Here is a 24,344-nt window from a genome sequence, read left to right as displayed (position 1 = left end):
ATATATGTAAAACCAGTTACAACAATGCCTGGAACAAACTCATACCTACATAATAACTATTATGATTTTTTTGTTATTATTCAAAAATATTGTGTTGGATAAGGTATATATGGCAGTCATTTGATGGTTGTCAGCAGACATAGGTGAACAAAGGAGACATGGTCCTTCCATCAGTGGTGCTATGTAAAAATCACCATTTATCAGATGTCTCCATCCTTCCAAGTGGTCAGAGATAAGTCTTCATCATTTTTGTGTTCCCAGCACTTAGTATAGGACCTGACACCCAGAGCCGGACATATGGAGTTTCTCAAAAATGATTACAAAACAAACTCAAGGTGTCTTGATCAGAGAGACAAAATACATGTGACATGGCAACATGCAACAGCATTACATACACAGGAACTATGAACCAGTGGCTAGAACCCCGGTTAAGAAAGAAGTGAGATGAGATACAGCTGAAAAAAGGCAAGGCCAGCTCAGTAAGGGCCTTATACCATGAGAAAGACTTTAACTTCATCTTCAGGGCAATGGGGAGACACAAAACAGTTTCAAGTAGGGAGTATTATGCTCATATTTCCATTTCAAAAAGCATATTCTGTAAACTGTGGAGAGCACTGGAAGAAAATGAAACTAAAGGTGGAAAATAAGATGCTATTTTCAGTAATCTAGGGAAGATGTGATGAGAGTTTGATTAAAGGGAGCAGCAGTGTAAATATAGAGATAAGAGAGAGAGAAATTAAGACAGTAGATCTGACAGGCCAACAGGATAGTAGCATTTGAGAAAAAGAGAGGAATCTAATATTAACCCAAGATTTCTAAGTATATCACAAATCATTAAGTGAGATACTATAAGAATAGGATTATTATTGAGGTGACAAAATGGAGATCATGTGCTTAGTTTTAAGCTTGCTAAGATATCCATGAGATCAAGGAGGAAACCCAGCATTTGGTAGGTTATATACATCTAGGTACCTAGAAAAATAATAGAAACTGATCTTCAATGGAAATATATATATAACCTTGTAAAAAAGAAGAGATCCTGTTTCCAGGGAGATGAAAGGGATATAGTGTTTTTATAGGTATAAAATGTGTGTAAAATATACAAGGAGTTGAAGGAATTCATAATAGGTAATAACTACCTCTAATATTTTAGGGAAGATCATCAACTCCATGTAAATTAGAGAGATGAAGGTTAGAAATTAAAGTGGTTAGTGAAGGCTTTCAAGGCATGGAAAAAATAGGCCTATCAAGGACATATATGGCCTGGACACATACCAGTCAATATGCTCTAGCTAAGTCTATAAAACACTAATTTGTAGAAGTATCAACACAGAGGAATAAAGAAGGTAAATTTTTTGATTTATTCAAAATTGAAACATCACTGAGTCAGTGGTGCAGAACTACAGTGAAGCAAAGGAGTGGAGAGACCTGCATTCCTACAGGAGCATTTACTCACAGGAACTAATAAGCCCAATACAGAAAAAAAGGGTAAGTAGAAGAGAAAATTAATAGTAGACTTTGGAAAAAATAAAAGAAACAAGAGAATAATTTCTGAATGAATTTGGAGAGTAAATATAACAGGTAAATTTGAAGGACAAGAAGCTTTCATTATAAATTGAGTTACTGTAGTTTAAGATTTCAGAGACTAGAAATTCTATGCAAAGATAAGATCCAAAACAGAGTCATATGAAGGGAAGTTGAAATGTACAGTTTTCAGAATTTGTAGGCAACCAATTGTGTGCTTGCTATTTTACATATCCCGTCTCCTCATTTAATTATCTATTTTTATAGATGAAGAAAACAAAGATGAGTAAAGCTACATGACTTGCCCAATGTGGCACAGCTAGTCAGGAGCAGGGATATAAACTCTAACTATTTAACTCTGAAGCATATATGTTTCCACTATAAGACACCAACTGCCCAGTGTGAGAAGCCTGCTAAGGAAGAGTAGGGCAGGGGATCCCTGGGTGGCGCAGCGGTTTGGCGCCTGCCTTTGGCCCAGGGCGCGATCCTAGAGACCCAGGATCGAATCCCACATCGGGCTCCCGGTGTATGGAGCCTGCTTCTCCCTCTGCCTATGTCTCTGCGCCTCTCTCTCTCTCTCTCTCTGTGACTATCATAAATAAATAAAAATTAAAAAAAAATTAAAAAAAAGGAAGAGTAGGGCAAAAGTTACTAGGTTTGAGTAAGTAAAAGAACTCCCAGACTAATGGTAGATGTGGCAATCCATATAAACACCTTGATAAACATCACACCCAATGGATGGCTGAATTTTGAACAAAAAAGTCTACTAAGTCAATTCCATAATCATTGAAAAATACATAAAAGTGATAATGAAGCTGGTAAATGACTGCAACGAATAGGCCTTGGTAGCCCATGGAGAATTCTGCTGCACATTAGCACCAGGATGACTGAGAAACAAGACAGAAAAGTTTATTAATACAATTTATCATGAATTTCCTCATAAAATAATATAGTGGACACTGGAATGCTGATGTAGCCACCCTCCCAGCCCTTCACATGAAAAAGCAAAGAGACTGAAGTTTCGAGCCACCCTGGATCCGGTGGCTTATTCAGTTCCTCCTAGTTAGATAGACCACTACACTTTGAGCATTCATCAAGAGGACAAGGGAGGCCCTAGGACCTGCGTTCACTAAGTTTTATCCTCAGTCTACAAGTATCCTGTGCATTTTTTCCTTGACAGTTTGGTGGTAGGCCAGATGGAAAGTAACCTTAAACTAAGATCAAATCATTCTACAGTCTTCTAATCTGTAATAATTGCTGAGGAACTAGTTAGCTTAGGATAGGGGACAGGATGACTAAAACTTACAAACTTCAGAAAAAGAGGTTTTCACAAGACAGAAAAGGCACATTCTGTGGAGGTAGTAGTAAAGAGCAAAGTGATTGAATGCCCACTAACACCTCTAAGATAATGGAAAAAGATGAGGAAGGGTGTTTTTCAAGGAGGCTGAGTTAGTTTTCAAGGCTATATGGTTCTAAGGAACAATGGGAAGGATTTGGAGATAGAAAAGAGAGGATAAGTCTAGAGGTACAAGAATAAAGCAGTATGTTAATAAGATTATTAGTGAGTGTGGGTGACTCTGAAGGCCTGTATTTTGTAAGGTTACCACAGATAGAAAGGAATAAAAGAATGATGGAACTAATGAATTTCAGGGTTTTCCTTCGATCTCTGATATAATGCATATATAATTTTCAGCTGAGTATAATTCCCGTTTCACAAAAAAAAATAAACTTTTTTTTTTTTTTGCATCACAACAAACTTATCAGGTATATGCAGTGATACCAACAGACACACGTCTTAGAATATTAGGATGACCATTTTAACCTCCCATACCAAAACATTGGTTTAAATCTCAAAGATCACTCATAATCTCACAGATATATCAATTTTCTTTATAATCAAAAAATATTAATAGTTATTCATTCAAAATTCCTTTGACCCAGTTATTTAAGTTCCTATTCTATTATATATTGGCAAAACAGACTTCATAGGCATTGCAAAAGAATTAAAGCAAATTTTCTTTTTTATTGACTCATGTATGTCTCTTTTAAGGTTCAAATAATAACTATGGATAGTTCTTATAGTCATGTATTAAGATTTGGAGAACAAGATCACTTTAACTCTTCCTTTGCGTTTTAATCATTTAGCATTTCAATCACATCCTTTTTAAACTTTTAACTTTCCAGGCTAAACAACACTATTTTTCTGGTTTGGGAAGTTGTTTTATTTTGTTTCTTTTTGCTTGTCTGTTTGGTTTTAGTTTTGGTTTGGGGGTTTTTGTTTTATTTTTTTGGTCAGCCATTGAATATTTCCATTACTTTTGAAATAATGTCTATTTTTTCAATGTTACTATTATTATATTCTCTCGTATGGTGTAATGACTATTATACCATATGTTTCATTAAAGTTTTATCGAATTTGAATTTTTAGAAAGTCAATTTCTTCCTTGAAAGGAAATCAGTAAAAAGAGAAACAAAACAATAGTACACATAGAGAAAAGAAGAAAAAAATGACTATCTTCTAATTACCAACACTACTAGGAAGAGTTTGTAATATATATACATATGTATATGTATATATATATATATTATATATATCACAAGAGTTTTCATTTTCTCGCATTCACCAGCTTTTGGCCATATTTTCAATAAATATTCCACATTGAATAAAACCAAGGAAAAAATACTCTACAAAAAGGCCCTGAATTGTAAGGTGACATAAGCTTCCTCCAAACATACTGAAAAAAAAAAAAAGAAACTGCTTAGTCTATAAACCCAGCACAGCAAATCTTGCTAAAGTGAAAATATAGAGAGAAATCTTTGTAGGGAGGAGTAAAAGCCAAATTGCCTTAGGATTTGGGGGATAAATACCAAAAGGACAGGGATGACATGACTCATTTCCTCCAAAAGAAGCAATAAGGAGTATGAATTCAGCTTTTCATGAGGTGGTAGGAGGCGAGCACTGGGACTGGGTAAGAACAGCCTCCAAGCAACACTTCAACATGGTGGTAAAAGCAGCTCTGCCACTATTTCTTACTTGCTCTACTATATGTGGCTCAAGGCTATAAGTTGGATGAGAAGTAGTAGGATGGACCCTAATGTTCAGAAAGGCAGAATGCCCAGGCCAACAGGCCTACAGAAATACAACAATGGTGTGGCATGAACAGCATGTTGGCAGAGGATCTCTCTGGGAATGCTGAGACAGTATCTAAAGGTAGATGAGTAGGTCTGTTAGCTATTGTGGTCAAAGTTTTACATACTGCATTTGACATGGAAAAACAATTTTATTTTCACTGCTGTATTTTCAAAAAATATACAAGTCAACTGAGCCCCTCGGTCATGTTTCAATTTTACTGATTTCATTAATCTCCCAAATTGTATTAACCTTCATATTTTGAGGCATAATTCTTTCATCTAACAACTTATCAACTTATTTTCATATAATTTTCTAAATCTCTTACTAGGGGTATGAGAGAGTTTAAAATGCCTACTCCTACATTCAAGTTAGAAAAAGCTTTATTTTTGTAACAAATCATGACATAAAACCCATCTGACCCTACCCACTCCAAAATCCTGTCTCACTTTCACAACTAATTTTGAAGTAACACATACATCTTTTCTCTCTACATAATGTTCCTTTGTCACAGCTGCTGAATACAATGAACTAACAAAAGTCCTGAAATTGTGTAGGCTTGGTAAGAGCAACTGCACAGGAATGAATGTGTTTAACTCCTTTTTTCAAAAAAAAGAAAAAATGGAAAGGAGTCTAAACAGTGTTAGTCTGTCTCCCACCTTAGCCTTGCTAATTTAGTGATTATATATCTATTAAAGAGGAGGATTTGTATGAGTAATCATGGAATATGCCAGATTGTTACAATCTAGTGATAAAAAATGTATTATATAATTTATTTTATATATTTAGATAAGTAGATGTTAATATAACTCTAGAATAAAAGGCCCTAAGATTCAAGCTTATTCATAAAATTATGTGATTTCTCTGTATATGTGATATTCTGGGCATAGTCATTTGCTTATAAAATAAGTAAGTATAGCATTTTATGACAGGAAGAGATTTCACAATTCATTATTATTTAGTTCTTCTCAGATGCACCTCTGAGAAGGAACACTAGATTTATAAGAGTGTATTTTAAAGTTAGTGGAACCTATAGTAGAAGTAAAATAGTTAAAATTCATAAGAACTCATAGAATTAACAAAGATTCAGAACTAGGAAGCACAGACCCAAGTCCCATTCACAGGTGCATGTGCATATATTTGTGCATGTGTACATACATACACACATATACACATACACAAAGGTAGCAGTGGATCCTTCAGACATCACAGAACCACCTAAGTGGGTATTAAAAACCAACTTTCCCAAGATAAAATAGAAATACCATTTTACATATATAAGTCATAATCTTTAGTAGATCATAATTGTAGTGGACTAAATAAGTGACTCAAAGATCCCTGTCTCTGAAAATTCATTGAAACTTTGCTACCTACACAGATAACTTACAGAAATGGGCATATCAAATATTCCTTAATCAGCTTTAGTATTTGTTTCTTTTTTCCTTTTAGAGAGAATGGATATTAAGGGTCCTGCACAGTGCCTGAGACAACATTCATACAGGCTCATTAAGTGACAAGATGCTGGGATCCCTGGGTAGTTTGGTGGTTTAGCTCCTGCCTTTGGCTCCGGGTGTGATCCTGGAGTCCCAGGATCGAGTCCTGCATCAGGCTCCCTGCATGGAGACTGCTTCTCCCTCTGTGTGTGTCTCTGCCTCTCTCTCTCTCTTTGTCTCTCATGAATAAATAAATAAAATCTTTTTTAAAAAGTTTTATTTATTCATGAGAGACACATATATAAAAAAAGTGATAGATATTTAAAGCAGACATTGTCTTATCTTCCAGTCCATCACTTCTAACAAATACTCCTTCCAACCAAAGGGTTTGAATGTCAACTGCCATCTCAGATGATTTTCCCATTGTTGAGTGCCTAACCCAAACTGGGTTATCAGAAATGCATTATATACAGAAAAAAAGAAATTAGCTTTATTTATTCTGTTCTGTGTATATTGGTCTGCCATTACTATTCATGTATTTCCCTATGTGGAATATTCTAGAGATGTTATAGAAATTCAGTTTCCTAAGTTATCTCTCTGTGAGGGTAGAATTGTAGAAAAGTTACTTTCAAATTATTTTTCTTAGGACCAGAGATAAGCCTGATCTTGGGATGCCCTGATATATTTAGTTGACATATCTGTAAATATGAAATAATAAAAATATGCCCTTACAGATTTTCAGGTACACTAATATAATAAGCTAGAGTATAAAAACAAGGGATATGTATGTATGTGATTTTAAAATTCAATATTATGACCACTATATTTTAAATTCAAATTTAATTCAAAAATATAACAAATTTAAAAGCCATTGTAAACCCATACTTTAGTGGATGCTGAAATAGGGGGGTAGATAATGTTTAATCACAATGTTTATAAGACAGAATACCATCACAGTATAAAATTTTAAGAATCATAAAAAGTTGAATGCTTGAACTTTTATCCTAACAGAAAATTTTTATTAACTCAAAGGGGATTCTCTGAAAAATGTAATAATTTTTCCTAATGAATATCATGGGATTTTCTAAGTCTACATTAGACACTCAAGACTTTGATCTGTTAGGGCACCTGGGTGGCTCAAGTGGTTGAGCCTCTGCCTTCGTCTCAGGGCATGATCCTGGAGTCCTGGGATGGAGTTCCACATCGGGTTTCCTGTGTGGAGCCTGCTTCTCTCTCTACCTATGTCTCTGCCTCTCTCTCTCTCTGTCTCATGAATAAATAAAACCTTATAAAAAAAACAAAAGGACTTTGATCTGTTTAGGGAGTGCTTTCTTTAACTCTTTGAGGAATTTTTTAGAAGCCTCAGAATGAGACTATATTAGGATAACTCTGACTAGAGATACAGTAGAATGATGAATGATGAGATGTTCCTTATCTTTGGACACCTCCCTTATTATTTCTGGCCTATTATACAACACATATCTCATCTCTTCATTCAACCTGCAATTCCAAATAGCCATAAAAAGAAAATATCTTAAAACTAATAATCTCCTTCTGCTCTATAATTGTGATTATAAAATATCAGTTATATAAAATTCTCTTATTATGTGTTATGATTAATACATTTAAGGACTTTATCTAAATGTTTAGACAAATTTTCAGTATTCAATGTTTATTTTCTTTTAGGATCATAATGGGCTGCATTAATAGTCTTGCTTTAACACACACAAACTCATTCAATTCATGTTAATAATTATATGCAACTAGTTTATAAATTATTTGCATATAACACAGATCTATCTATATAATGACTAGAATTTAAAATAAATTAAAAACCTCAAATCTACTAATTATATGTACAAAGAAAAGTAACCTATAAACTAGAAAAAACAAGTATAATTTAAAAGAAGCCTTAAGTGGGGTGCCTGGCTGTCTTAGTCGGTTAAGCATCTGACTCTTGGTTTCAGCTTAAGTAATGATTTTATGGATTGTGAGATCAGGTCTGCATCAGGCTCTGTCTCAGCAAGGAGTCTGCTTGAAGATTCTCTTCCTCTACCCCTCCCCTGACTCTAACTATCTCTCTGTCTCTCTCTCTCTCTCTGAAATAAATAAATTAATTAATTAACTAATTAATTAATTAATTAAACTAAATAAACTTTTAAAGAAATAAAAGAAGGCTTAACTAAAAATATATTTAGTTTCTAACTTCAATGTGATCTAATAAAAAACACTGTTATATGGTACAAACTTCTGGTTATAAAATAAATAAATCACAGGAATGAAAAGTATAGTACAGGGAATATAGTCAATATTATAATAACTTTGTATGGTGAAAGATGGTAACCACACTTATCTTGATGAGCTTTCATAATATACATAATTGTTGGATCACTAATGTTATACACCTAAGACTAATATAATCTGTTAACTATAATTAGAAAATTTTTTTAGAGTTTTTATTAAAAGAAAATCATTGTGATATTAGTAAAAATGGTAAATCAGAACTCTTTTTGGTACCATAAATACTAACATTCAAAGAGTAAATCATTCTAAGTGTAAGACAAGGAGAAGCACCATCTTCCCTCTTTCCCTGGAAGGGGACCTCAAAAGGACATTGTAGTAGCATGTGTGAACAATGCCTTCTGCTTCCATGGAGTCATGGTTATATGACATTTTGTCTTTACCTATCATTAATGAATGAGGTATTGACCATATTGACAGAACAGGGAATGAGGAGTGTACATAGAAAGACAATTAAAATGATCCCGTTCATGAGAGTAGAATCAAGAGCTAAGAAAATAAAATAAGAATCCCTACTCTCAGAACATTAAAATGTTACATCACCTCAAAGTAGGGACATGCACTCTTGTCATCTCAAAAATAGTATTTGGTGATCAGAGCCAGATAAAGGAATCCAAACTATTTGTTTTTATACTCAGCTCTGCCATTTAAGCATAGTCTAATCATCCAACTCTGGATATTACTGTAAAAAAAAAATCTCTAAAACGCACACCATGAAATAACACTTACTAGCCTAAAAGGAATGTTGCTAGGCTTAATTAATGCTTGCAAAAGCACTGTAAGTTTTTTATAAACAAGTGCTATATAATTGCAAAATCTCTATTACTGTTCTATCATCTCCTCAGCCAAAGCAAGTTTTGGCCTCCCAGGATTGCTTGGCAGCAAAATAAATCTGACGTCATTCTTCTAATTCCAATTGGCAGACCAGCTGTGCCATTATCCCCAGGCAGAGTGGTCATGTACGGTAATACGCACATTATGTGTCTATGACCAAGCCAAAATTACCCCCTTGGAACAGAGTTCAGCCTCTGAGAATGCAGAGTCGAGAAGACCCGCTGGGTTCGGCAGACCAGTAGTGGTGAGGGACATTTTAGTCTGATAATGGCCCTAAATTACTGATATCAACTTAGTGCCTGAGACTCAGGGCAAAAACAGCTATTTTCATTCTATGTGAACATTTACCAAAAATATGAATGCAGCTGCCTTAGTCTTCATTTTCTTCTCTGTTTTTATGGAATATTTAAGATCATGACTATAAATACAGATAAAATTTATATAAAACACCAAATTAAATGGAAAGCATTTATATATATTTTTTAAATCTATGCTTTTTCTTATTTATAGATTATAGAGACATATAAAACCCAGGCCCCAAGCCAACTGACAATTTAATAAACACAACTGCATAGTTGTGTATTTTCAGGTATAAAATATACCAAAATGAAGTGAGTCTGGTAATTCAGTGTATATTACTTACAGCAACAGCTTGGTACAATTTTTCCATATACTTGATTTATGAAAACAAACTCATATTCTTCAAAGAGAAGATTCATCTTCTTATACAAAGTTAATCTTTATGAAAATGAAAAAATGTTTTCTGAACCAAGAGGAAAATAACATTTATTAAGCCTTTGTACATATATATGGAAAGAGACGGAGTTTATGAAGAATAAAAAACTAATTCTATAATCCCTTTGCTCAATAACTGCCTGTTGACATTTTTTAAAAGTTGAACATGGTCAAAGTTAGTAAAGTGAAAGTTACCTTTTCAACTCCCATAGCTCTCTCTCTTCCAAAAAATAATCATTTTTAATAGTTTCATGACTGTCCTTCCAGAAAACAAATGCTTTATGCACATATCAGTATACATCTATAAAGTGCATATGTTTGCACATACAATTTTGGTTTTCCAATTACAAACAGTAAACTGCCTGGATCAAAGGACACATGTATTTTACTTTGCCAGATATTCCAAACATATTTTGCCAAGCAAAAATTCATCTTTTATAAAATTAATCTTTAGACAAATCAAAGAAAACATGTATTGAACCCAGGGAAAATAATGTAATATTCATCTGAAAGAAGAAAGGGATAGTCTACAAGGAAATGTACTAACTTCCTGACTTCCTGCCCCAGTTCCCTTTTACTTTGAAAAACTAGATCTCACCTATACATCTCACTTAATTCTAGTACCAGTCTTTCCCCTACTCGGGACAAGTGTGGGTAGTCAAATGTGCTGACTTTCTGACCTTTCATCTTGGTCCCATCCTGACTTTACCATAGTTCTAAAAAAGGGACTTTTGCTTTATTCCAGTAACTGGGTCTTTGCTCCTATGTCTTAGTTCCTTATTGTCTCATGCCACATTTGATCCTAAAACAATAAGAGTCTTTTCTTTAAGAATTTCCAAGAACTGGAGTCCTGATAGTGAATCCCAATCCCCATAGATGGCTTCCTGAAATCCGTTCTTTATGAAATTCCCTGCAAACATAGTATAATTTCTTCTACCTATTGTCTATTGTTAGACTTCCTTGATGATATTGCTATGGCCAGTTGCTTCAGTCTGACCATCCATCCCATGATGAGCCTCTAAAATCCTATTAGCAATAAAATGAATTTTGGCATAATGAAAGGCAACTTGGGAGATTTCTACTATAATACAGTATTATACAAATTCATGCTGATCTCTTGGTAATTCAATTCCTTTTTGTAACTTGAGTACTTCAAAGACATTCTTTTCTTTATTCCACTGAAGTACCACTGAGTTAATGAGCGTGTGATAGAATAAACTGTAGCCTGTGGCAGCAAATAACAAAAGCAACCCTAAAAATGCTCCTTCAGAGAAAATGACCACCCAAAAAACCTGGCTGATCAAATTAAAAAGTAAAATTGTTTCATGTGTCTATATTGATACTTGAGTACAAGATAAAAGTCTACATTTCTTAATGAAAATTCAAGTATCCAAATGGCATTTACTCACTGTGGTCAGAGATTCTTAGTTACTTCATTTGTTATCGATGCCTTTATTAGACCACTTTCTCCCAAAGCTATTTGCCAGGATGATCCATTGTTCTGCTCTTCCCCATTCCTCAGGTCAAGACTTTCTACACTAGAAAGCCAAAACTCAATGTTGAGAGTAGCAGTAAACTTATCTTCACCCTGTGTTATAACCTTCTTCTGATGTCCCCAAGGATATGTGCCAACAGCCCAGTTTTCCTGGCTCTTCGATATATATCTGGATATTTCTGAAGCCACTGCACCAGTTGGTGTTCCAGGCCCACAAGAAGAAGGAAAAGAACGCTGTGCCCTAACCTATTTGTTTTCCTTCTGTCTCTTTTCTTCCCATAGTCCTTCAGGTGAGAAAGAGTCGGCTTTGCTTGTACTTTCCCCTTCCCATGGATTTGGAACTTCCTCCTGCTTAAGGCAAGAGGACAGGTCTAGGGCTTTGTCTTTCCTCCTTATCATATCTTCTTTTGTCCAATTCCTGTATCAATTAACTCAAAACAATTAATTGGGGAGGGGAGTGGAGGAGAGACAGAAAAGCTTAGTAATAAGGGAGCTAAATTGGGAGCATTTTTTATATTATACCATTATAAATATATTCACTATTATCCTAAATTAATAATTTCAGGGAAAAAAAGGCACCACATGTTGAAAGAGCTAGAGGTTTAGTCAGCAAATACCTCTAATATTTATTTACATTTCTTGGTTCTTACCATATTGAGGATTTATTCTACCTTGAAGGCTTCGAAAAATGTCACTTTAGAGAGGGTTTTCTGGGGAAAAAATGTCTCCCTCAGCCTAATATATTTCAAGTGTCATCAGGTGTTCCAAATGTGAATTACTATTTACTAAATCATCTCCCGTGAATCCATGAACTGCACCCACCCCCTCTCATACACAATAATCAGATACTTCCTTGAAAGTTACATTGAAATAATATTAAAATGACTTGGATCAAAAGCTTTAGATGATGAATAAGGCTTAGGAAAAGCAAACCTTCAATTATTCTCTGCATTCACTACATAGCCCTCTGTGAATTGCAAAAATTTTAATAATATATCCTTAGTTAGATAACTGATAGGCACATCGGAATTCTCTAAATGATCCATGGGGATAGAATTATTATAGTAGTGAAGTAAAATCTTTGACTAAAGTACCAAGATGTCAATCCCTCTAGTCCCCTATGTTCTCCAGGTTGTATAACATTAGCTTGTTATACAGCTTAAGGACATCTTAGGAAGATAAAGTAGGTCATTCCTGAGGTTTAGAACTAAGGCTAAGTTTGGGTGGGGGTTCCAGATATACTAGAGTCCCCACAATATGCCCTATTTCCAGTGATACCAGTAAAATACCAAAACAGAATGAGAGAAGAAAGAGAAGTTTTGACTCACTGCTGAGCATATGTTAAGTGACTTCTTTCCCTGAACATCATTTTTTGGAGACAAGAAACTAGGTTCAAGTGATAATGAAGACTTTACTGCTAATTTTCTGATCTAATGAAGAATAAAATCTCTATTAGATAACAATATATATATATCTTGAAGAGAGTAGCAAAGAGATATACAAAAAAGTCCACATTCTCTTTGCTTCAAAAATATAGATGAACCTTGGCACAAAAATATATACACAACTCTGCCCAAGCATATCATAACTACATATATCATAGCACTCATATATATCTTCTCAGACATCAAACAAAATCATTTAAAAAGGTCAGCTGATAACCATTTGGGACTCCCAAATTATGTAATTCTGTAGAATGGCAAGCACATAGAATTTGTGGGATTTAAAAGAAAGATGTCTGCATAGGTTAGACTTTTCCAGTCTTTTGTTAGGCCAATCAGAGACATTCCCCAAATTTTAAGGAAAATATTTTATAACCAGAAAGTTCTGGAAAATCCATGTACTATAATTTTTATATATACAAATATATGTATGTCTGTATATATGTGTGTGTATGTATATATATGTGCATATATACGTATATAGTTGCATTTAAATCATTTTCCTTGCCAAATTAAAATATATAATCAAATCACCACTTCTTCAAATTACAATTTGTAGTCTATTAAACTAATACACCTAAGGTAGATGTGAATGAATACAACACTGAAAGGCAGAGAAGCCTGGAGCCTGAGACCCGGGGTTCCAGAGACCACTGAATGACCTTGGACAAGTTATTTAACCACTCTGTGCCTCCATTTTCTCATCCAAAAAACTGTGACCACAACAGTACCTACCTCATAGATGGCTATGAGGATTAAATAACATGGAAAGCTCTCAAAATAGTAACTAGCACTGAGTAAGCACTATCTAAATGTTGGTCAACTGAATAAATATTGCACTAAAGCACAAAATGTATCCTTTGCTTCCAAGGTCAAACAACAATAATGGCCCTTCAAATAGCCTGCTGAATCTAACAGTAGGAGATGAACAACGTTGAGAATAAACTGAGATAAATGAGAAAAGGAAGATATTTTTGTCTTCATCCTATCCTGGTCTTCAGTGTATGTGGGCTTTTAAATCAAAACAGTACATTTTATTCTACAATTGTATTGCTCTCTCTCTTTTTTCTTTTTTTTCTTTTTCTTTTTGCTCTTCTTTTTCCTTAATTAAGCTCTCTTTTTCTCTGGTCCCCAGGAAATTTCAAGTTTGATTCAATGATGACCTCAGAAGTACAAAAATAAGAAAATAAAAAATATGAGAACATAATTCTTTTTTGTAATTTGCTAATATTGAAGCTGTGTAGGTGGACCATTTAGATATCAACTGCATTTTCTACAACCTGATATAATATCAATTAATTAAGCATCAAAACATATGTAAGAATTACTATTGTTTCTTCAAGAGCCTCTGAATAAAAGCAATACTAGTGAGGTGGGTGGACATCCTCAAAAAGTTAGGAGGACCTGACAGTATCTGAATCTAGCCCTTACGATGAAAAAGCACTGGAAAAGATTTATCTGCCAGAATATCTGTTCCATTTACTAATATCTGCCCCAAATTCTATTTATTTAGATCATAAATACATTTTAGTCTTTAAGAGTTCTCATTTTTTTCTTCAGGTGCTATACAAAGATATCATTAAAACAAACATTTCACTCCGAAGACTTCTTCAAAGATTCTAAGCATTATTTGTCACTTTATACATTTTTCCATAGCATTCAACTCATAGCCCAAAGAAAACATATCACATCATATCATGATTAGTTCTATGTGTCTTTCTGCTGTATTATAAATTGACCGAGAAAGTCTTTTTGTTATATCCTTTAGTTCCTTTTATTGAGGGTAGGGGCTGTCACACATACAACATCCAAAATTGGTGCCTTGTAGATAAGTGGCCCAGGAGCATCTCTTCAACCATAGTTTAAGGACCACTCTAAATAGGTCAAAACTTACTAAAACACAAAACAGTCTTCACAATTATGGTATTTAATAGAATACTAAAATTGTTCTTGTCACAATATAGCAACAGTTACAACACGAAGAGATGTCCGTTTCCTTTCTCAATTCCTATAAACTAATTAATTTTCATATCATTCAGATAACCTTAAAAATTTTATCCCTATCTTTATTTTGTTATTTGTTTACAAAGAATCTGATTTTAGAGAAATTAAACCTTCAGAAAGACATGAACTTTTGTCAACTGAAAATAATTAGATTTGACAGGATGATTTACTTATTGTATGTCATGGAAATACATACTATTGACTCAATCTTTAGTTCCAGAAACTCCTATAAAGAGATGTCTCAGAGGTTCTAGTTCAAGATGGTGATGAAGGAAGACCCTGAACTCACCTTCTTCATAGAACACACCAAATTACACCTATTTATAGAGCAATTGCTCCTGAATAAGAACTGAGGGCTGATTAAACAGCTTATGCACAATAAAAGATAGAAGAGCAAAAAAGAACTGCAAGAGAGACAGAGACATAGTAACAAAGAAAACTGCCCCTCCCCCCAAACTGTAACTGCATTGGGGAGGGATAATCCTGAGGGACCAGAAACAGATTTGTCTGTCCTTGGACACAGGAAAAAAAGCCATGGTTTAAAAGAGCAACTAAGTTTATTTAAAAAGCCAGCCCTCCAACTGTGCCAAATGGCCAAGGAGCAGCTGGAAACTTCTCTGGGTCAGAGGGACTGAAGAGCAACACGGTTTACACTCACCCTTTTGCCTTCAAATCACAGATTGGAGCAGGGTCTGGATATTATAGCTGGCTTTCTGTTTCAGCAAGCCCTGGGTCCTCTAGCCCACACGAGTCCAGTCATGCTGGGACACAGAAAAAAAGTTGCAGTTTGAGAGAGCAACTATTTGGAGTTCCTGGCTGGCTCAGTCAATAGAGGACGGCACTCTTGATCTCAGAGTCATGAGTCCAAGCCCCATATTGGGCATCGAGCTTACTTAAAAACAAACAAACAAACAAGCAAATAAATAAATAAGTAGCTACTAACTTATAAAAGAACCAGCCCTACAACCCCACCAGTGAGGGGAGTTGCTGGAATGCTCTCTGGGTTGGTACACTTGGTTTACACTTCCCTTCCACCTTAATAATGTAAATGAGAACAGAGCTGGAGCAACCTAACCAGCCTTCTGCCTCAGCAAACCCTGGGCCTGTAGTTCATACCAGTCCCAGGTGTACCAACAAGATGACCACAGAGCACTGCATGCAGGGACACCCCTTATTAGTGTTCACAACAGTTCCAGCTTTAATATCAAGGTGACACAGGTGCACAACACTCCAGGCCCATACCATTTCAGCTTTAGATGACATGTGAGGCACACCTGGTACACAGAACTTTGGAACCTCCTAGCTAATGTCTGCTTCAGATCCAACCACCATGCTGGCACCCCCCACAATGAGCACTCTAGGACACTCAGGTATCCTGCCAGGGCATATTTTGTGTGAGAGCTAGTAACCATACCACTCAGCACATTTTAGCTCTAGCTGTCCTGTCAGGGTACCCCCACACACATGAAGCACCACAGGAAACCCCGGCATTGACCCCACCCTGGCTCCAGCCACCCCTCAAGGGCACCCTTTGTGCAGAGAGTTTTGAAACACACCTGTCTACACCTACTTCAGCTTCAGTTATCCTACCAAGGTGCCCTCTGTATGTAGAGCCCCAAGACACCCTGATTTGCACACACTCCAGCTGCAGGTGTCCTGCCAGGGTACCCTCAGTGGGCAGAACATAGGATACCCCAGCCTGCTTCCACTTGAAACATTGAAAGTCAAACAAAATGGGTAACCAGAAAAATATGCTTAAAAAAAAAAACCTCAGAAAAAGAACTAAATGAAACAGATAAGCAATATGCCTATTTATAAAGATGATCACTGGACTGGATAGAAGAATGGAGGAACTTAGTGAGAACTTCATAAGAAGATAGGAAATATACAAGAGAATCAATCAAAGTTGAAGAACATAATAACCAAAATAAAAATATACTAAAGGGAATCAACAGTAGATTAGCAGATGCAGAAGAATGTATGAGTAACCTGGAAGACAGGATAATAGAAAGTATCCAAGCTGAACAGCAAAAAGGGAAAAGAACATAAAACAATCCAAAAACAACAGAATACACATTCTGTCTAAAATGCACATGGAACATTATCCAGAATAGACCACATGTTAGCTACAGAAAAAGCCTCAATAAATTTAAGAAAATTGAAATAATACCATGCATCTTCTCTGACCACAAATGTACGAAACTAGAAATCAATCAAAAGAAAAATGGAAAAACACAAACATGAAAAGACTAAAGAACATGATAATAAAAACCGAATGGGGCAATGAAGAAATTAAAGAACGAATAAAAAAAAATTGGGATGCCTGGGTGACTCAGTGGTTGAGCATCTGCCTTTGGCTCAGGGCATGATACCGGGGTCCTGGGATTGAGTCCTGCATTGGGCTCCCCGCAGGGAGCCTACTTCTTCCTCTGCCTATGTCTCTGCCTCTCTCTGTTTGTCTCTTGTGAATAAATAAATGAAATCTTTAAAAAAAAATTTATGGAGACAAATATAATAAAAACACAACAATCCAAAATTTGGGAAAGAGTGAAAACACTTCTAAAGAAATATAGCAACAGAAGCCTACCTCAAAAAACAAGAAAAAGTTCAAATAAAAACCTAACCTTACACCTAAAGGAACTAGCAAAAGAAAAAAGCCCATGGTTAGTTTATAAAGACGTAAATAATAAAGATTAGAGCAGAAACAAATGAAATACAGACAAAAAAAATAGAAAAAAAATCAATGAAATCCTTAGCCAGACTTCTCAAGAAAAAAGGAGAAAAGACTTAAATAAATAAAATCAAAATGAAAGAAAAGAAATAACAATTGACACCACATAAATACAAAGGATTATTAAACAGTATTATGAGAAATTATATCCCAACAAATTGGACAACCGAGAAGAAATGGATAAATTCATAAAAACATACAATCTTCCAAACTGAAGCAAGAAGAAATAAAAAATCTGAAGAGACCAATTATTAATAATGAAAATGAATTGGTAATCAAAAATACACCAAAAATTAAAGTCTATCAAACACTTAAGGAAGAGTTAATACCTATTTTCCTTAAGATATTCCAAAAAAAGGAAGAGGAAGGAAAGAATCCAATTTTTTTTATTGGAGTTCAACTTGCCAACATATAGCATAACACCCAGTGTTCATCCCGTCAAGTGCCCCCTCAGTGCCCATCATCCAGTCACCCCAAACCCCACCACCTCCCTTTCCACTACCCCTTGTTCCTTTCCCAGAGTTAGGAGTCTCTCATGTTCTGTTTCCCTCACTGATATTTCCGACTCATTTTCTATCCTTTCCCCTTTATTCCCTTTCACTATTTTGTATATTCCCCAAATGAATGAGACCATATAATGTTTGTCCTTCTCCAACTGACTTACTTCACTCAGCAGAATACCCTCCAGTTCCATCCACGTTGAACAAATGGTGGGTATTTCTCATTTCTAATGGCTGACCACAGCTTCTTTATCCATTCATCTTTTGATGGACACTGAGGCTCTTTCCACAGTTTAGCTATTGGCGACATTGCTGCTATAAACGTTGGGGTGCAGGTGTCCTGCCATTTCACTGGATCTGTATCTTTGGGGTAAATCCCCAGCAGTGCAATTGATGGGTTGTAGGGCAGTTCTATTTTTAAGTCTTTGAGGAGCCTCCACACAGTTTTCCAGACTGGCTGCACCAGTTCACGTTCCCACCAACAGTGCAAGAGGGTTCCCCTTTCTCCACATCCTCTCCAACATTTGTTATTTCCTGTCTTATTAATTTTCACCATTCTCACTGGTGTGAGGTGGTATCTTATTGTGGTTTTGATTTGTATTTCCCTGATGGCAAGTGATGCGGAGCATTTTCTCTGTGTTTGTGGGCCATGTGTAGGTCTTCTCTGGTGAATTTTCTGTTCACGTCTTTTGCCCATTTCATGATTGGATTCTTTGTTTCTTTGCTGTTGACTTGAATAAGTTCTTTATAGATCTTGGATACTAGCCCTTTATCTGATAGGTCATTTGCAAATATCTTCTCCCATTCTGTAGGTTGTCTTTTAGTTTTGTTGACTGTTTCTGTTGCTGTGCAGAAGCTTTTTATCTTGATGAAGTCCAAATAGTTTATTTTTGCTTTTGTTTCCCTTGTCTTCATAGATGTATCTTGCAAGAAGTTGCCATGGCCGAGTTAAAAAAGGGTGTTGCCTGTGTTCTCCTCTAGGATTTTGATGGATCCTTGTCTCCCATTTAGATCTTTCATCTGCTTTGAGTTTATCTTTGTGTATGGTGTAAGAGAATGGTCTAGTTTCATTCTTCTGCATGTGGATGTCCAATTTTCCCAGAACCATTTATTAAAGACACTGTCCTTTTTCCAGTGGATAGTCTTTCGTGCTTTGTCAAATATTAGTTGAACATAGCCTTGAGGGCCCATTTCTGGGCTCTCTATTCTGTTCCATTCATCTATGTGTCTGTTTTTGGGCCAGTACCATACTGTCTTGATGATCACAGCTTTGTAGTCCAACTTGAAATCTGGCATTGTGATTAGATCCAAATTCTGCAGTCATTAAGTCTCTTGAATCCTTTATGCTTTTTCCAGAGCCATCAGTAGCTTTATAATTGTCCTTCTGAATTGGCTTTCTGACATTGAATTGTAACCCAAATTCTGTAACTCTGTGGCAGAGAGTACTGTTTCTGATTCTTTCTTTTGTGGTGAGTTCTTCCTTCTAGTCATTTTGCTCAGTGCACAGTGGCTAACAATGAGTTGTACTTTTTAGAAGCACAAACCTCTCTAGCATTCCAGCTGTTCTCTCTTTAAATCTGGGTTGAATTCATAGGTTTTCAGGGTGATTTGAAAGTTATCTAGGTAAGTTGGTGGGGACAGGTGACTTGGGGATGCTACTCCTCCACCATCTTGCCCCGCTCCCAAATTCCAAATTGTTTTATAAGACCAGCATTTCTGACACCAAAACCAAAGACACCAGGGGAAAAAAAAAAAAAGATAACTATAGGTCAATATCCTCATTGAACATAGTTGCAAAAATCTTCAGCAAAATATTAATAAACCGCATTAAATAACATATTAAGAAGATCATTCACCATGATCAGTATTAATTCAGAGATGCACAGATGGTATAATATTCACAAATCAATCAAAGTAATATATCACAATAACAAAATAAAGAATAAAAATCATATGATTACCAAAAAAAATCATATGATCATTTCAATAGATGCAGAAAAAAGCATCTAACAAAATTCGACATTTATTCACGATAAAGCTCTCAATGCTTTCAGAAGAAACATAACATAATAAAGGCCATATATGAAAAATCCACAGCTAATATCATACTCAATGGTAAAAAACTGAGAATTTTTCTCCTAAGGCCAGGAGCAAGACAAGGATGTCCACTCTTTCCACTTTTATTCAACACAGTACTAGAAGTCCTAGCCACAAGAATCAGACAACAAAAAGAAATACAAGGCAATCATATTGGTAAGGAAGAAATAAACTGCAAATAAACTATTTGCAGATGACACAAAATTATATATAGATAATCCTAAAGATGCCACCAAAATGCTATCAGAATTTTTGAATCCAGTAAGATTTCAGAATAAAAATTAATACCCAGAAATTGGTAGCATTTCTTTATACTAATAACAAAGTAGCAGAAAAAGAAATCAAGAAAACAATTCCATTTACAATTGAACCAAAAATAATAAAATACTTAGGTATAAAATTAACCAAGGATATAGAAAACTTATACTCCAAGAACTATAAAATACTAATGAAATAAATTAACAGGATGACACAAATGGAAAGATAAGCCTTGCTCATTAATCCAAAGAATTCATATTGTTAAATATCCATACTACCAAAAGCAATCTACAGATTTCATGCAATCTCTATCAAAATACCAATATCATTTTTCACAGAAGTATAACAAACAACACTAAAATTTGTACAGAACCACAAAAGACCCCAAGAAACCAAAACGATCTTTACAAAGAACTAGGCTGGAGGTTCCACAACCCCAGATTTCAAGGTATATTACAAAGGTATAGTAATCAAGACATCATGGTACTGATACAAAAATAAACATATAGATCAATGGAACAGAATAGAATCCAGACATAAACCCACACTTATATGGCCAATTAATCTATGATAAAGGACACAGGAATATATAATGAGGAAAAGACAGTCTCTTCAATAAATGGTGCTGGGAAAACTTGACAGCTACATGCAAAAGAATGAAATTGGACCACATTCTAATACCATTCACAAAAATAAACTCAAAATGGATTAAGGACCTAAATATGAGACCTGAAACCATAAAAATCCTAGGAGAGAACACAGTAGTAATTTCTCTGATATTGGCCATGGCAACATTTTTCTAGATATATTTCTCAGGGTAAGGGAAACAAACACAAAAATAAACTATTGGAACGACATCAAAATAAAAAGCTTTTGCACAGTCAAGGAAACCATCAGCAAAACAAAAGGCAATTACTGAATGGAAAAAGTTATTTGCAAAAAAAAAAAAGGGAAAAAGTTATTTGCAAATGGTATATACAATAAGGAGTTAATATCCCTTATCACTAAAGAACTTATACAACCCAACACTCCAAAACCAAAAAAAAAAAAAAAATCTGAGTAAACAAATGGGCAGAGGACCTGAATAGACATTCTTCCAAAGAAGACATATGAATAGCCAACAGACACATAAAAAGCTGTTCAACATCACTAATCATCCGGAAAATACAAATCAAAACCACAATAAGATATCACCTCACACCTCTAAGGACAGCTAAAATCAAAGACAAATATTAAATGTTGGCAAGGATGTGAAGAAAAGGGAGCTCTCATCCACTGATGGTGATAAGATAAACTGGTGCAGTCAGTGTGAAAAATAGTAATTTTCAAAAAATTAAAAACAGAAATTCCATATGATCCAATAATTCCACTACTGGATTTTTACCCAAAGAAAATGAAAACACTAATTCAAAAAGATATGTGCACTCCTATGTTCATTGTATGCAGCATTATTTACAATAGAAAAAAACCTAAGTGTCCATCAATAGAGGAATGGATAAGGAAGATGTTGTAATAAATACATACATAGATATATATATATATAAACAATAGAATATATAAATATAACAATGGAATGTCATGTAGCCATAAAATGTGATGAGGTCTTGCCATTTGTGACAACATGGATAGAGTTAAAGGGTACTATGCTAAGTAAAATAAGTCAGACTGAGAAAGATAAATATTGTATGACTTCACTATATGTAGAATCTAAGAAAACACAGCAAATGAATAAACAAACAAAAAGTGGAATCATACTTATAAATACTGAGAACAGGGCAGCGCAGGTGGCTCAGCGGTTTAGCACCGCCTTTAGCCCAGAGTGTGTGATCCTGGAGACCCTGGATCGAGTCCTACGTCAGGCTCCCTGCATGGAGCCTGCTTCTCCCTCTGCCTGTGTCTGTCCCCCCCCCCCCTCTCTCTGAGTCTTTCATGAATAAATAAATAAAATCTTTTAAAAAAAGTTAAAAAAATAAATAAATACTGAGAACAAACTGATGATTACCAGAGGGGAGTTGGGTGGAAGGATGGGCAAAATGGATGAAGGGGAGTGAAAGATACAGACTTCCAGTGATAGAATGAATAGTGGTACAAAAAATAATAATTATATATGTATAATTATATATATATATAATATCAAATATACAAATAGTGGTACAAAATATATATAATATCAAAGATACAAATAGTATATTTTTCTATTTGGAAGCTGCCTTTATATATGTTTTAAGTTAATACAAAGCAAGGAATCTACTACCTGTCAGCCTCTGGCTTTTATACAGTTGGGGAGGCTTGGGAGAAGGTATGTCAACACTCAAGGGTCTACCTTGTTACCACGTAGACAAATTCTTGTCAAGTACAGTTGCATACTTCCAATCCCTTGCATTCCAGTGATAATTATTTAATACAGAGTACTTACAAAGGCAGAGGGCCTGATTGTTCAGGGAACAAACTTTCCAGGGGGTCTGGAGCTAATGGAATGGAAGACAGTGTTGTTAGACACGTTAAAACAGATCAGTGGGGCAAGATCATATAGGGCCTTATAAGTCACAATACAGAATTTTGATTTGGGGGATCCCAGGGTGGCTCAGCAGTTTAGTGCCTGCTTTCGGCCCAGGGCATGATCCTGGAGTCCCAGGATCGACTCACACTTCGGGCTCCCTGCATGGAGCCTGCTTCTCCCTCTGCCTGTGTCTCTGCTCTCTCTCTCCCTCTCCCTCTCTCTCTCTCTCTCTCTCTCTCTCTCTGTGTGTGTGTGTGTGTGTGTCTCTCTAATGAATAAATAAATAAAATCTTTTAAAAAAAGAATTTTGATTTTATATTTTGTTCCCTAGGAAGTCACTGGGATGTATTAAGCAGGACACAATCCGAAAAGATTAATCTCGCTACCATGTGTAAAACAAAAGATCAGTTAGCGGGCTATTTCAGTAGAATTGACAAGAGATGAAGGTGGCTTAAAGTGGTGGTGGTATAGAAGAATGGAAGTACCCTCAGAATATGTTTTATAGATAGAGTCCTCAGGACTTAATGATGGACTGGTGTAGGATGAAGGAAAGAGGCTCGGTATTAATCCTAGATTTTCATCTGTCTGTTGTTGATGGTACCATTTAATGATATGGGAAAGAATATCTTATCCTACCACTGAAGAGGGCTATTAATCTTTACTTATTCAGATGCACATGAATAAGCAGATGATACTGCTAAAGCAGAGACAAAGAGGAAGAAAGCCTCACACAGCCAAATAATCTACTGTAACAGCAAAATCAACTAAGATCCACTCCATTTAAATACTGAACAAGAATAGCTCCAAGAAAATACAACTGAATAGTTGAACATACTAACAATGAATCCAGTGATTTGGTGTAAGATTTAAGGGCATTTATAACAAAAGAATCCACTACAGAATATGAATGGTGAGGTCTAAAGAGTTATTTGGTTTGTGTTCCATCATTTTTTAAAGTAATTATTAAACAATAGAAAATGCAACATGCAGACACAGAATTCTTCAGAATTCTACATATTACTTCTAAGGAACCAAAGAAATTTGGGAGTTCCCTAAAGTCCATATTCCTATAATATATTTAAAGTTGCCATAGGAAAAGATTTTGAGATAAAGAAATGAAAAATCAGGAACATAAATGTTAGCAGGGTCTTAAAGTTTACCTGTAATGCAACACATTCTAATCTTAGCTTTATCAATGGAATAAGTGCATTATGCCTTTTCAAACTGAATTTTTACAGGTAAATTTAAATATTATTCAACCCCTAGTTCTTGCCGCTGGGGAAGGAGATTAAAGACTCTTACCAAATCAGAATGCCTGGGTTGCTCAGTTGGTTAAGTATGCAACTCTTGGTTTTGGCTC

The 24,344-nt window shown here is 35.3% G+C and overlaps 1 protein-coding gene across 4 annotated transcripts in view; it reads right to left on the bottom strand.

Annotated features, from left to right (window-relative positions):
• The window catches only part of CTNNA3 (catenin alpha 3), a 1,663,516-nt gene that overhangs the window by 1,163,901 nt on the left and 475,271 nt on the right, over positions 1–24,344 (bottom strand). Inside the window, exon 1 of one of the 4 annotated variants that reach the window (XM_055308930.1) lies at positions 15,557–15,614. The exons of the other annotated variants lie outside the window; for them this stretch is intronic. The gene's annotated coding sequence lies outside the window, so the exon portion shown is untranslated. Of the gene's footprint in view, positions 1–15,556; positions 15,615–24,344 lie in introns of those variants that run through there. 4 annotated transcript variants of the gene reach the window in all.

The sequence above is a fragment of the Nyctereutes procyonoides genome, unplaced genomic scaffold (assembly GCF_905146905.1).
Source record: "Nyctereutes procyonoides isolate TBG_1078 unplaced genomic scaffold, NYPRO_anot_genome, whole genome shotgun sequence".
Classification (NCBI taxonomy): domain Eukaryota; kingdom Metazoa; phylum Chordata; class Mammalia; order Carnivora; family Canidae; genus Nyctereutes; species Nyctereutes procyonoides.
Note: the sequence above shows the minus strand (reverse complement) of the source record. Positions and strands in the feature narration are given on the sequence as shown.